Here is a 14,795-nt window from a genome sequence, read left to right on the forward strand (position 1 = left end):
TCCTGGCGTGAGCAGGTGCAGTTCTGTGGGTGGGTTTGGCTGCCTTTTCCTTTAAACAGGTACCAGCACAGGGCTGATTTCTCCTTAAAAAGCTATATAAAAAGTCAGATTTGGAGTTTTACGTAGCTTTCTGGCACACAGCAAATGGAGCCTGATTTCTGGAGTCCCTTTGGTGTTTAAATAGGGATACAAATACACAAGGTAGTCTGAGTCTATCTCATGTCAATGATCTTGGCATAGAAGAGCCCATTGGGAATTAAGGGCTACTGGTGGGAGGCAGAGGCCAGTGCTAATTCAGGCTTGTACCTTGAAGATGAAATATGCATCTGGTTGTTGAGGTGCTTGCTAATTTTAGCTCTGGTTCTGAATAATGGAACAGCATTATTAGTCTGATGCAAAACTGTCCATATTTCTTATGCAAAATTGCTGTCTCAGTAGTGAAGCAGCCTACTTTGATTTGCTTGGATACTAAGGAACAGTGGACAATAAATATGCATGCAATTAGACTAATTTGAGTGAATAAAGAGGGGTATTGCCTAATATATCTAAAATTCCAAGAATCCATGCATAAGATGCAATGAATTGTTTTCCCCATCTTTTGATTGTTTCAGGGATTTCTGAGCAAGCTTGCTTAGAAGATGTTATAGTCCATTTGCTTTTGTTAATGAGATGTTCGGATACAAAGCTGGTAAAATATAAGCAAGATCTGAAGCAGAACTGAGTCATTTTATCCTGGGCAATGAGCTGTCTTGCTGCATGCATCATCCTCTTGCATGGTAAGGGGAAAACACTGGAGGAAACTAGAACCTCCATGTGTTCACCTCCATGTAGACACAGCAGAGGAGATGTAAGTGTGGTCATTTCTGCTCTCTGCCACCTGGACCCACGCTGTGCTGCACAGACAAGTGCTTCCAAGCTGCCCTCCACCTTTCTGCAAAGGAAATCGATAATTATGAAAGCTTCTTAGGAAAGCAGCTCCCATGCAGGTAACACCATGCTCCATCTTTCACCATTTGTGCCCTCCCTGGTCTTCACCATCCTGCCAACTCAGCCACCAGCTTGCTCTGAGCATCCATCCTAAATCCCTGAGGCTGTGCCTGTGCTGCCAACTGGAAGAGTCCTCAGCAATGCATGCCAGGAGGTGTGGTATGAGGCGTGTGGAGGTGTTTCAGAGTGCAAAGTTTGATGGTGTCCTGTTCAATTTCCTGTGGGAGGAACCTAACATCATCTTCTTCATGCTGCCCTTTGGGGACAACCTGTGGGATTGAGTTGTTCCCAGAGAAGTGCCTCAGTGTTAGTTTGGAGGGAGCTGGTTGGGGCCAACCAAGGTAGAGCTGTCAGCTGGAGTGTATGGTCAGAGGTCCACCACAGATGTCCACTCCACGACCCTCTTTTGGGCCCTAAATAGGCAAACCTGATCATTCCAGTGAAGACCAAGGTCTTGCTGTACAGCTTACCATTGATTTGGAGAGCGTGGCTCCATTTTGTCAACTTTTGAAGGCTGACATTAGGCCTCTCCTAGGCTTCTTTTTTGCCAGACTGACCAAACGCATCACCCAGGATCTTTAGGTCCTGACTGTCTTGTCAGCACTCCAGCAGACTTTCTCCAGTTTTTCAATGACTTGTTGAAGTGGGGGTGCCAGCATGGGACACTACTCCTGGGGCATCCCCACTGACATGAGATAGAGTGGGAGTAATAACTACCCTCTGTCTGCCAGCCACACTGGTCCTTGTGCAGACCCAGTATATGGTTTCCCTGACTCTCAGTAAAAGCCCACCAAAGTCTCCTATTAAATTCCAGGTCGTTTCCATCCGTTGCTCTGCCCCCACTGCAGAACTTTGCCCTGCTCATGTTGAACTCCATTGGTCAACTTTCTGTTGACCCAGACCCCAAGTTTCTCAAAGTCCCTCTGGTCAGAAGCTCTACCAGCTCTGCCAAATGGAGATGGGAGTTGTCTCTTCTAATCTATTATCTGAAAATGAGATGAAAGTGTCCTTTGTGTCATCGGCTTGGTGACTGATGAAAATATTGAACAATATCAGCTCCCGTGTCCTTCTCTGGGGTCCTCTGTTCATTACTGTCTGCCAGATGGCCCATCACAACATTGATTACTGTTCTTTGACCTAATGATCCAGCTAATTTTCAGTCCAGCTAACAGTTTATTCATCCAACCCGTATTTGCTCAGTTTTTGTAAAGTGGGAGACTTTCCAGTTGTCAGAGCTGTCCCTGTGACTTTCTGGTGATGGACTGCAGCCGTACAGTCACATCAGCACCCTCTGGTGAATCCCATCTGGTCACCTGGATCTGAATACTTACAGCTTCTCTAGGTAGACCCTCATTTGTTGCCCCTCCTGGTGTTTGTCCCTCTCCTTCACAAGTCATTGTGGACAAGTGAAGGTCTAGGAGTAGGCTTTGCCAAGGAAAATGTATGCAAAAAAGGCATTGGATATTTTAGTCTTTTGCTTATTGTCTGTCAGTGCATTGAGTCATCCTTTCATTAGTAGACCCACAGTTTCTCCAAATTGCTTCTTTCTGCTAACGCATTTAGAAGATCCCTTCATGTTTCTCTTTGTCCTCAGCCAGGGTTAGCTCCAGCTGGGCTTTGGCCTTCTGATTTCATCCCAGGATGAATAAACAGTGCTTGCATGCTCCTTTTTGTTGCTTTACCATGCTTCCACTTGCTGTAAGCTCTTGTTTTGCATTTCAGTTCACTGAGAAGACACTTGCTTAGTATCAACAAGCACACTCCTGGTCTTTCTGCACGAGTGGATAGTTTACTCCTGAGCTTTCATTTTCACACACACCTTGCCCCATGCCATGGTTGTTATTGGGTAACCTCCCACACCTTCAGCTGGGCTTAGCTGCCAGCCTAAATCCTACCTCATTTTTGAGAGCCACAGGCTTAGATCTGAGGATCTAAGATCTGAGATCCTGCCCTTGGGCATTTCCCTAGATCAGCTTCTCCCCGTGGGACTTGTCTTCTCTCCTTCTCATGTAGAAGAAGCTGTAGAGAAGACAAGGAGCAATGGATTTAAGCTGCAGCACAGGGGTTTAGTCTGAAATTGAAAATACTTCCTAAGAGTCTGGACACTTGGCAATGGAAAAAGAGCCCAGGAAGTAGATAAAATCTCACCCTTCAGAATTTTAAGAATAGTCTAGAGATATATACCAATATAATAATATAATAAAATACCAAAAAAGGCAGCAAGGGTAGCTGTTCTGAGGCTGGTGGCAAAGAAAGTTGGACAAGTTTCTGAGCCCTGCTAAGCCTGTTTTTCTATGACTTCTGTGTGCTGCCTACATTGTTCACCTGTGAGTCTCTGCTCTTTTCAGCTCCTTTCTCCATGGCCAAGTCCTTCCCAACTCTCCCATTTTCCAGCACCCTTTCCCAGACTGTGGGGGCAGCTGCTCCGGGGTGAGCCACCCTGATGTACAGAGCTGCCCTTGGGCCTCCTTGTGCCTTCTAGGGCTGCCACCTCACAGGGGCAGGAGCTGCCCCCACCTGCACTTCCATCCTTCTCTTCCCGGAAAGCAGCAGCACTCAGCAGCTCTTCACTTCAGCTGATGCTCCTCCGGGAAAAACAGTGACATCTAATCAGATTTACAAGAGCAGCCCAGGTCTGAAGTGCTCGTGGAGAACTATAAACAAGCTGGCATGAACACAGCACTACTGCCTTTTCTGAGCCCTCCTGCAGTTTAGGTTTAGCAGCCGAAGATCTAGATGCTCTCTGCCACCTTGAGTCACACACGTGGCAATAGCATCTGCCCAAGTTAACTCAGGGCAGAGGTGATAAAAGCAAAATGAACCCTCCATATCTCTTATCAAGACCAATGTATTTGTTGAATTTCTGCAACCTGCAGCTCCACAGCTCTTCTACAGTAGTTTATAGAAGTATTAATCTCTAGGTGTTCCTTGTTTGATTTTATTTCCCAGTGAATACTCCAGATTTGATAAAAAACTGCACGCAAGGTGGGATCTCATTTTGGGATGATGTTCTGCACACTACAAATGGTGAGGGAAAGGAAAGATGATGTTTCTTTTATAGGGTGAATACTGTATATATAACAGCATGCACTCAAGCAGGGAAGTTAAGGACCTGCTACACAACTGCTGTAATAGTGTACAGCACTTAAACAACATTTGAAACTGGTAAACTTCAGGACATGCAGAAACATACGGAAAGATTGCCTGAAGTGAAAAGAAAGGTGGAAGACTTATGTTTTTTACTTTCTGTCCCTGACCGTTAGATCTGTACAATCTATCTACCAGCAGGTAGACTGAGAGAAGATTTATTGCTGGCAGACAGACACTCACAGTGTTTCTCCTGCCTAAATAATAAAAATAGATTTGTGTAGCTATTGCTGCCTGCCCTTGAGAATATGTGGCTTTCCTTAACACAAACTCTTCACAAAGGCAAGCTAGACTTCTTTTCATATTCATTTTTTCTAAATTATTTCTAAATGTTATGCATTTTTGTGTTCACAGAGTAAGTCCCTTGGTGTGACTTTGACTTAAAAACCTTGGCTGCTAGAGCTGAATCTCTGCTGCCATTCACAGAACGTTTCTAGCCTTCAAGCTTGAAAAGAAAAGTGATGGGCTATGATCTAATGTGACCTCAAGGTCCAGAGAATGAAAAGGCACCCTTGAGCTCCAAATCATATTTTTCATATCATATGATTTTTAAATTATCCCGCTGATGTGAAGACAGAATTCAAAAGGAGGGAGAATGGCTCGTGGTGATTTATCCCTTCTGCAGCTTTTCTGCATTTGAAGAAAATGGCCAGTCCATGGGGAAAGTGTAGGAAGCAGAAGTCTTTGGCTCACAAAGTCCTGGGGATTGAGGCTCCTGAGAGGACCCTCCTGGGAGCTCCAAGCAGAAGCTGGAGGCAGAGTGCCCTGGGATAGTTGGTGGGGAGCAGGAACTGCATGGAAAACACCACTGGGTGGGACTGAAGTATGTCCAGTTTATGTTGTATTGTATTAGGAGTCTTTCTGTTAAAAAATAGCTATATTTTAAAGTTAAAAAAAAAAAAAAAAGGCAACTGCTGCATGAAGTTAGAATCCTGGTCAGCCACCCTGCACCTTTGCTCACAAGGAAGAGAGCTGCAGTTGAAAACCACAAAATCATCTGGTGTCCTGAGCTAGAAGGGACCCACAAGGATTATCAAGTCCAACTCCAGGCACCACGCAGTACCACCCCAAAACCATGTGTCTGAGAGCATTGTCCAAACACTTTTTAAACTCCAGCAGGCTCGGTGCCGTGACCACTGCCCTGGGGAGCCTGTCCCAGTGCCCGAGCACCCTCTGGGTGCAGACCCTTTCCCTAACCCCCAGCCTGACCCTCCCCTGTCCCAGCTCCATGCCGTTCCCTCGGGTCCTGTCGCTGTCCCCAGAGAGCAGAGCTCAGCGCCTGCCCCTCCGCTCCCCTCGTGAGGGAGCTGCAGGCCGCCATGAGGCCTCCCCTCAGCCTGCTCTGCTGCTGTGCTCAGGGAAAGGAACGGCTGGTTACTGTTCATCATCCAGCTTGTTTTCCTGTTGGACTTTTCCTCCTCTGGGATTACTGAGATGCTTGATTCATCCCTTATGCTCAGAGGAAATGTTGCTCACTGGGGATTTGGACAGCTTTGTTCAATCTTCCTGGGGTTGTTCATGGAAGCTTGAGCAAGCTGTTACTAGCAACATCCATAATTTGAACCAGGCCCTTGTCACTATCAATCAAAACCTGGCAGAGGATTGTGCTCAGCCAGAACAGGCAGCCGAGGAAGGAAACCTGCAGGAAGCAGAAACCTTGTGGCCATGAGCCTTAGCTTGGTGGAAGGTGGGCATTACTCCTGTCTCCTAAAACCAGCTTAAGGAGCACCACAGTGATCAATGACATGGGAACAACATGGAAAACTCTTCCACCATGGGAAGAGTTTTCCCATGGGAAACTCTTACACCATGGCCTGCAGGGTCCATCCCCACCAGAAATTAGTAATAGTAAAGCCTTTCTGAGCCTTATGTGCCTGTGCCAGGCTAACACCCAGCACAAAAGTCACAAAGCACGTGGGGAATCAGGCTGAGCTCATAAACGCACAGGAGAAAGATGCAAGGTCTTCTGAAAAATGCAGGCTGTTTTTGTTTGTTTGTTTGTTTTTCTCTTTTCCAGCATGTAAGGAATAAATATTCTCATCTTGTAAGCATTATGTTGGCAGTGCTTCTCTATACTGTATTTCTTAGTGCATAATTATTGCTCTGTTAAACGTCTGCGTATGCACAAGGATTTCTCTTGAGCTCCTCACCAAGTAGAGACATTGGCTCCAGGCCTGCCAAGAGCTAACTCCTGGTCCCTGTGGTGGGGTGCAGGACATCACCCTCTCCTCCTGTCCTTCCCCAGTGAGCTACTGGGGTAGTGGTTTTGTTGCTTGCTGTGGAGTCTGATGTTTTGTTTTGTTTTGTTTTGTTTTGTTTTTTTTCTGTCTGGAGCTGCTGGGTCAGCAGGTAATTGGGATTGTCTCTGCTGCAGCAGCCCACACGTGTGATGGATGACCCAGCCACGTAGGAAGGCAATGCTTCTGTCCTCAGGTCACCCCTTTCTCACCCTTCCCGAGAGAAAGTGTCTGGAGGTGCAGCATCCAGCAGCCTTCTGGAAGGGAGAAATGATTACACCATCCTTCACATGATCACACCTGCTGGGGACACTGAGGTTTGGGGATTGCCAGCTTCACTTGGACCTTCTTGCTCTGGTCCCACACACCTCCCAGTACAGTCTTGAAGTGCTGGCTGATGTTTATTTTTTTCTTCAGGAGCATTAGGCAGACTTAAACACAGTTTCTCCAACTAATGTGTACTTGACCCCCTCCTCCAGAGCCATCTCTGATAAACACAGCTGCTTCTTGGTTTTGGCAGGGCTGTGTTGCATGTCCTGGAGCCCAGACTTTCCTCTTTCTGTTAGTAGCACCTGGTTTGCTTTGCTTTGCTCTCCAGAAACTTCTGCTGGTCAGATGAGGAGGGAATGTGAGTAACTTGCTTGTTTAACTTCCAGCTTCCCGTGGATTACTTTGTAGGCACCACTCAAGTTGCAGCTGGATTGTGGTGGCTTTTAAGTGCTACAAGATTTTGGCAGCATGGCTGCTGATGCTCAGCTGCGCAACTGAGATGGTGAAGCTGGGAGAGAGAGTGGGATAAGATGGGAAATGATGCCGTGGGCTGTTTCACCATCGCTTCCCTGCAGAGGCAAACACCACTTAACCTCCCACCTAATTTCTTCACTCATCTGCCCGCTGCAGAAGCCCTGCAAGGACATCACAGGTGATGAGTAGTTTGGTGAAAAACTTCTTCAGTTCGGGAGCTCTTCTCTGCTGTCCTCTGCTGACTCAGTTGCTGCCGAGAGCAAGTGCTGATGATGGCACCAGCGACCACAGCCATGGGGGTGTACCAGTTCCTGGCATTCTCCACCCCCAGTGTTGCATCCTTACACATGCGTTGGGGAAGATGCTTGACACAAACATTTTCCACTTAAAGCAAGAGAACAGACTCTTGACGACATTATTTGTCAAGCAGCTGCAGATAAACAAAACTTATTTTTTTTTTTTCCTCCAGAAACAGTGCTACACTTTCTTTTCCTCCCAGCAGACCCAGGTGTACCCCACACCAGCACAGCATTCAATGCCCTGGGAGCCAAGGGTGCTGGGTCATGGAGGGTGTGATCAGTGCCATCACAGATGTCCTGGGAAATAGCATACATAGTAACACAGCCGGTGTGATGATACACCCACATTTGGCTTCTTTCCTCCCTCCTTGTAAGAAGTTCACGTAACTGGAAGAACTGGATCGTCCAACCTGCCCCAGTCTGATGTTGTTTCCAAGAAAAACCTCCCAAACCTCCAAACAACCCATGGGAAGAATAATTAAAGGAGTGGATCAAGGGGCCCTGGGGAAGGTACTGTTCACAGCTTTTACTTTCTATCTGTTGAGCTGCTGATGTTCCTAAGTGGATGCTTTTCCTTTCCAACATCCAGTCAACTCCGAGATTTGAGTTGCTTAAATCAGACCCAAGTACATTCCAAAATGGTAGGGAATTGCTTCGGTTGCTTAGCTGAGCAGCTGGCCCCTGGGCTGCAGTGCTGAGACCTTCCGGGTGCAACGCCTTTAATCCTGGAGGCCATGATATGCTTTGCAGAGATGCGCTCTGATGGTATTTCATCATTTCCCAAAATTGCTCTCTGTAATAAGACCAGAATTATATCTCAGAGCATGAAACCTTGCCACTTCTTAAGGCTGCTTGAGAAGTGAGGCATCATTTTGCCAAGCTGTGCTATCTGACCTTTAGAAAGCACAGAAGGTTGCACAGGAGACAAAAGCCACCATGAAGACCTATGTTCCAAAATGAAGGCTTTATTGCAAATATATTTTTGTCTTCTGCAAAGATTTATTTTTGTATAGACATAGATAAATTTCAGTTTGTGCTTAATGTGCTTGCTCATTTTTTATTATTTTCAGATTACTCCCACATGCACTCGGATAGGTGTGCTGTGTTGTCTTGCAGTCAGGGGCTGACTGCATCATGCACACCTCTGCTGTATTCACAGCTGTGCATAGAAGTGAACAGAAAAGTCAGAGTTTGGCACAAACAGAGTGTCAGAGCATGGTACTTATTTTTATTTTTATTTTTTTTTATTTGTGTGTGTGCGTGTGTGAAAACAGCCTTTGTGTTTCTGAAACAGCAAAGTCTTTACGATTCTTTTATGAGAACGCAAGTACAAACACCACTGATTATGGTTATGAATGAGACCAAGAAAAACCTTTAAGTATAAGCCTGTTTTCATGCTATTGCTCATTTTACAAAAGTTTGCTGAGTAGGGCACTCTCTGTGGCAACCTGAGGGAGAGAAGGATTACTTAATCCACACCAAGATGACAGAAAATGCTTTAAATGCTTAGCTTGGTGGGTTTTTGTTGTTGTTGTTATTTTGGTTCAGTTTGATTTTTTTGAGAACAACTGAATCTTTATTGATTTTTCTGGGGATCAAAGCTGAACATACATAACTGAAAAGAATAGCCCCAGGGAGAGTAGAAAAAAGAAATACATGACACTTTACATCGATTTAACCATTATATTGTACTGGACAAATGGAATAGAGCAAGAAGAGCCATTACACAGTTGTTCCCGAAGGTGGCCTTGATATTTACAAGTACTCACACACAATTACGGCTTTAAGTACAGTAGTTCTGCCCTTCCCTGTTCATCTTTTAAGCCATAAAATTACAGACTGCTTCTTAGTCATCCAAAGTATGCCACAGAGGTGGGCAAAGCATCCTACATTCCTTTTAATAACTATAAGGATGGAATTAAAAAAAAAAAAAAAAAAAAAGAGAGAGAGAGAGAAAGAAACAACTAAGCAGACAAAAAGAAGCAAGAAGGCTTTTTCCACACAGAAGAGATGTTCATCCTGGTCTTACTGGCTGCTGGCAGCTCAGCTTTCCAAAAATTCTCCAACTCCTGGTTCCCAGGGAGTACATTCAAGGTACTGTCTGAGGCTCTAAAGGTGAAGTCAGGGTTTGAATTGGGTTTGTCATCTTCAGCTCCACATTTTGGGCAGTGGAGCATGACTAAATCAGCTGCTGGAAAATTTCCCTTAAACAGAATAAAATGTTATATGAGCATTACATAAGCTCCATCCAGAGATTTTAGAGAAAGAGTTGCCACCAAATGATTCTCATCTTGCTTTTCCTTCCCAATGGAGAAAGAACAAACTCACGTTGCCTTTAGCTTAATAAAAATATATTCCTGGGTTAGGGATGGGAAACGCTGTACACATCTCCTTACAGAGCACTGTGTTTGCTTTCAGCCCAGGAAACATGCTAAGTCCTATTTAGGACTGATTCACTGGTTCTCAAACTTTTATGCTCAGAATCTCACCCCCATTTGCACTTCTTGACTCATTTGTGAGCTTTCAACCCTGTCCTGTTTCCAGGATCATGAGTGGATGTGTGATCATGAACCCCCTTTTTGTTTTCCAAGGATACAGTAGCTTGAGAATAGACCAGCTGTCTGTGCACTGAATATCCCAAATCTTCCTGGCTTTGTCCATATTGATAAATACTGTGGAAAGTAGTATTTCAGGAGGTTAAATACAGCTGGAGATGGAACCTTAGCCTCACTGCCAAGCTGCTCTGGGTGACCACAGTGCTCAGGGCTGGTCCTTCTAGCTCTTCCAGAAGGTTTCTCTTGAGAAGTGCTCATTGAGAAAATCCAGATTGGAGGTGGGCAATCACTCACACCTCAGTGTAAGTACCATTGGGGTTTGACTTGTGTCTGTCATGCAAAGGAAAAGTGTGGAAGTCAGAGGACAAAAGAAGTCCCAGAGTGCCACCTCCTCATGCCCCATGTCTGTGCTCAGGGCGAGCTGGGGCGCAGTGCAGTCGTGTACCCTCGGTGAAGCCTGCTGTGAGAGGAGCTGTGAGAAGCACCCTTGGGTCTTCTTCTTCTTTGCCTTTAGGCTCAAGCACTCGGCCATGTACCCCACTGAGCCCTTGCCCTGCCCCCTGGCAGAAGAAGAGGCAAGAATCTTTTGACCTACGTGGTCAAAATCTATAAAGCAAGGGTCATCCTACGCTTTGTCCCCATAATGGTCCCCTTCAATTAATCATGTTGGAGCCTGTGGTGTCTTAGCTTATATAATTACCCAAAGATACAACTGTAGGGCTGCACACTACCGAGCTTCTGTTCCTTTACAGCAGCCATGGAGTCCTGTTTTTGTTGGACCACTGTGCAATGAAGGCTTCATTCTCTCTGCAGTGCCGTTGTTCCCTCCCAAGTGACTCTTGTGTTTCCTTTCCCTTACTGCACTGCAGTGAGGCATTTGTTATGGGGAGCTAAAATAGAACTAATTCATTGTTTGCTAACAACTCCAGAGTCTGTGAGGCAGCTGCACGCTCACTCTATAAAATAAAGAGTTCCCATCAAGTGTGGACCTGGCTCGGCCCTCTCTGGAGCCAGTAGGACTCCGCTTTGATGTGAATTAAGCCTCAGATGCTGAGGCTGATATCAACAAAGGCAAAACAGAAAAGCAAACAAATAAAAGGCAGCCCAGCTTTCAAAAGTATAGAATACACGGAAACACAGTTGGTTTAGGGCTGGGTATTAGGCATTCTGGTCAGTGGGGCTGGTCTTGGTGAAGCTCCTTTTCTGCTTGCATTCTCGTTTGTCCACATGAATCACTGAGGGTGTTTGCATCCATGGGCTGCATTGAAGTGTTTGTTTTAATTAGCACACGCTTGCTAGAAGCCAGTTTCTGCTGCAGAAGAGCCATAATATGGCTCATGAACAAGTGCTCATTCCCAATGTTTTCTGAAACTGTGGTAAATCTGTCACCATAACTGTGCTGAAAGCAGTATTGGGTAGGCAGTGACAAAGCCTGCCCAAGTTCCCGGTCTAATGCTGCCACTTGAAGTGCATGGCATAACTTTAAAGGCAAACAATAGCTTGGGGGTTATTTCCCAATCCTGGTAGTGCCAGCAGCTGTAATATACATTTCACCAATCTATCAGTTCCTCTTGGTTTGGATGGATGGCCACCGAGTTGGACATTGATCAGGCTCCTGGATGTCCCTAAATTCCAGATGAACGACATTTTTAGGTAGATGATGGATCTGGTGCTTCCCTGACACTGGAGGGTGATTGTACCAGTGCTGGTATATTGAACAGGCTAACAGGAGATGGTAGCAATCTTGTCAGCAATTGTTTTGAGTGATCTTGTCAAGCTGACCTACTTTGGGGAATGACATCCAGATATCCATGAAGCTTTCCATTATTTCATCAGACAATTCTGCTTGCAAAGTAAAACCATTGATTGTTTTAGATGACTTGGCTGGGTTCATTAACAGCCTGTGGTTTTTGGAGGGCCCTCTAATTTTTAAGGAATGTTCTGTGTTTGACAGCCTCTTCTGGGCTGCATCCTCCAGCCACTGCTCCTAGACCTGCATCGATTCACACACAGCACCTGAGGAGGTGACCCAGTGACTCCTGGACAAAGAACCTGGAAAGGTTTTGCTCTCAGCTCCCTGTTGCCTCTCTGCCTACATGAATTTTTTGCTGTAGCTAAGAGTAATTTGCAATAAATATCTGCTCAGGTATAAAACAATCACCTACCTCATAAAAGGTTTCCAGTTAAATTGCCCATGTTTGTGTGGGAGTGTTTTCTTTTCTGCTGGCAAAGAGTCCTTATAAGGAGTAATAACACTGAAGAATCTGTTAAAGAAAAATGTTTATCGAAGCTTTACTACTTCACAGGTTTTACTGTAGAATCATTTACGCAAAGCTGTGAGTCACAAGCTGAAGTTCAGTGTCTGAAATTGCTGGCAGAGTGAATGAATTTTGTGCATGACAAAGAGATTGGTAATCTGCATGCATTACAGTCAATTCATAATTGCTTTAAAATCACATGGCAAATGATTATAATTAGGACAGAAGCTGTTAAAATCAAGAACAAAAGGAGGCCAGAACCTGAAGCTATTTACTGCTATCTTTCTTCTCTCCGAAGGTTTACGAAAGACATCCCAACTCCTAAGCAGAAAACACAGTAAGAAATCACCAGTGACCCTTCCAAACACTTCGGTGTCAGGAAATTTGGCAGGAATGTCTCCAAAGTACAACATTTACTCGTGGTACATGTCACAGGGACCTGGGCACAAAGGCCTGAAATAGACAGGTCGTGACGGCAGTAATGCCATTGTCCTGCCTGGATGGCTGAGCCTACCTAGCAAATTGAAATGACCTCTGCCTGTGGCTGCTCTGCCTCCTCTGCATCCAGGGAACTCGGTATCTGCCAGTACAGACCTTCCTCTAAGGGGTTTTCTCTGCAGGAGCAAGGAGGAGCGTTGTCTACACGTGATGGAACATCTCCGTGGGTGAAAGACGCCTCGGGGAAGTACGTGTCGCTCCTGAAAGAGGTGGCCATCCATCAGCTGAGTGACTGGGACGAATGGAGCAGGACAGAAATCTTCAAAAGAGATATTGTGTCCAAGTGAGCTCCCCCACAGGGGTAAGGACCTTGCTGAAGATCGCCCTGCACAGGAGAAGGATGCTGGCTGCAGATTGCGTTGGCAAAAATGAATCAAAGAGGTGAAATCACCCAGTTTGCGGCAGCTGGTACAGATCATTATTTAACTGAATCAGAGCAGAGCAAACGCTTCCTACCCCATAAATCCAGATGAGCTGATAAAAACCTTGATTTTATTATCGAGACATTAAATTTCATTTTCTTTTGAGATTTTTTTTTTTTTTTTGAGATTTTTTTTTGTAGGGTCAGCTCTTGTGCCAGCCTGTTTTCTCACCTTTTTAGCTATCCCGAACAGTGTTGTGCACTTTGTCACAGATGTGATTGGGCAATGTCAGCCAGGGATTGAGGCCACGAGCTAAACCCTACCCAGGATCGCCCACCTTGCATTGGTCCACACAGTAAAAGAAGAGCCATCGCTTTGCATCTGGGAGATGAAAGGACTCAGGTTTCCTGACTTTTGTTCTGCTCTTCACCACAGCTTCTGACACAGAAGAAAAAGAAAAAAAAATTCCAAGACAGGACTACTATTTTCTTTTTGCAGGTGAGGCAGAAGTCACATCAACCATCAGTTGCTGCTGCCAGGAAGACACGAGGCTCCCAGCCAGCAGCCTGCTGAAGTCCCTCAAACAAAGGATTTTTCTCTCTTCCAGTGACCCCTGGGTGACACAGCAATCCCTCTTACCTGGTAGCCGGCAGCTCACACACAAGTTGCTTTAGGGCCCCTCTAATTTAAGCTAAAATGAGATTAATCCAGGTAAGAACCCTTGCCTCTCTTTCTGAGGCTCTGACAAGGAAGGTTTTCTCCAGGTGGCATATTTTGGATCACAGCAACTTTTAGCTCTCTGCAAGAGATGTGCTTCTGCCAAATTTCCCCTTCCCCCTGCCATGCACTCTGTGAAGAGGAGAATGGGAATTGCTAGTTTGTGCCTACATGAGGCAGAGGCCCTTTTCCTAGAATTAAGAATAGTCAGATGTTTTGGAGAAGAATTCAATAACCTTCCTGAATAGCAGAAGGAAACATCCATCAGGGCTCAGAGGCATCACAGAATCACAGAATATCCTGAGTTGGAAGGGACCCATAAGGATCATGGAGTCCAGCTCCTGGCTCCACACAGGACCACCCAAAAACCAAACCACGTGTCTGAGAGATGTGTCCAAACACTTCTTGAACTCCAGCAGGCTTGAGGCCATGACCACTGCCCTGGGGAGCCTGTCCCAGTGCGCGACCACCCTCTGGGTGCAGAACCTTTCCTGAATATCCAGCCTGAACCTCCCCTGCTGCAGCTTCATATAGTTATTTAATACAAACAATCAAGCATGCTGTCATGATTTGTAGCCCAGATTTAGCGTCCCTGTCAGCCACACAAGAACTAGAGAAAAGAAACTCCAGTACAATCAGTGCGTTTTCATTAGTAACAAATCCAGACAATGAAGGATACAGCCTGATGCTCTTTCAAGACGCATGTGCAAGTTACTGCAGCTGTTTCCAAGATATGAAGTGTTTGGAGTGATGCCCTGAGGTCAAGGTACCTACACTCTGGCACAGCTCAGCAGCAGTGAGGGCATGCAGTGTGCACCTTTTGCCAGTTTGGTGACTATGGAGACAACGCTAGTTAGGAAGAAAGGTATGTGCTGTCAGTCGCCAGAATAAAACGAGATGTTACTGTCTTATATATGAGGCTAGCTGGCTGATCAAGCAACAAATCCTATTCATCTGCAGGAATAAGAGAGTTTGGCACACAGCTGTTTCT

This window comes from Netta rufina, assembly GCF_964035555.1.
Source record: "Netta rufina genome assembly, chromosome: 1".
NCBI lineage: Eukaryota > Metazoa > Chordata > Aves > Anseriformes > Anatidae > Netta > Netta rufina.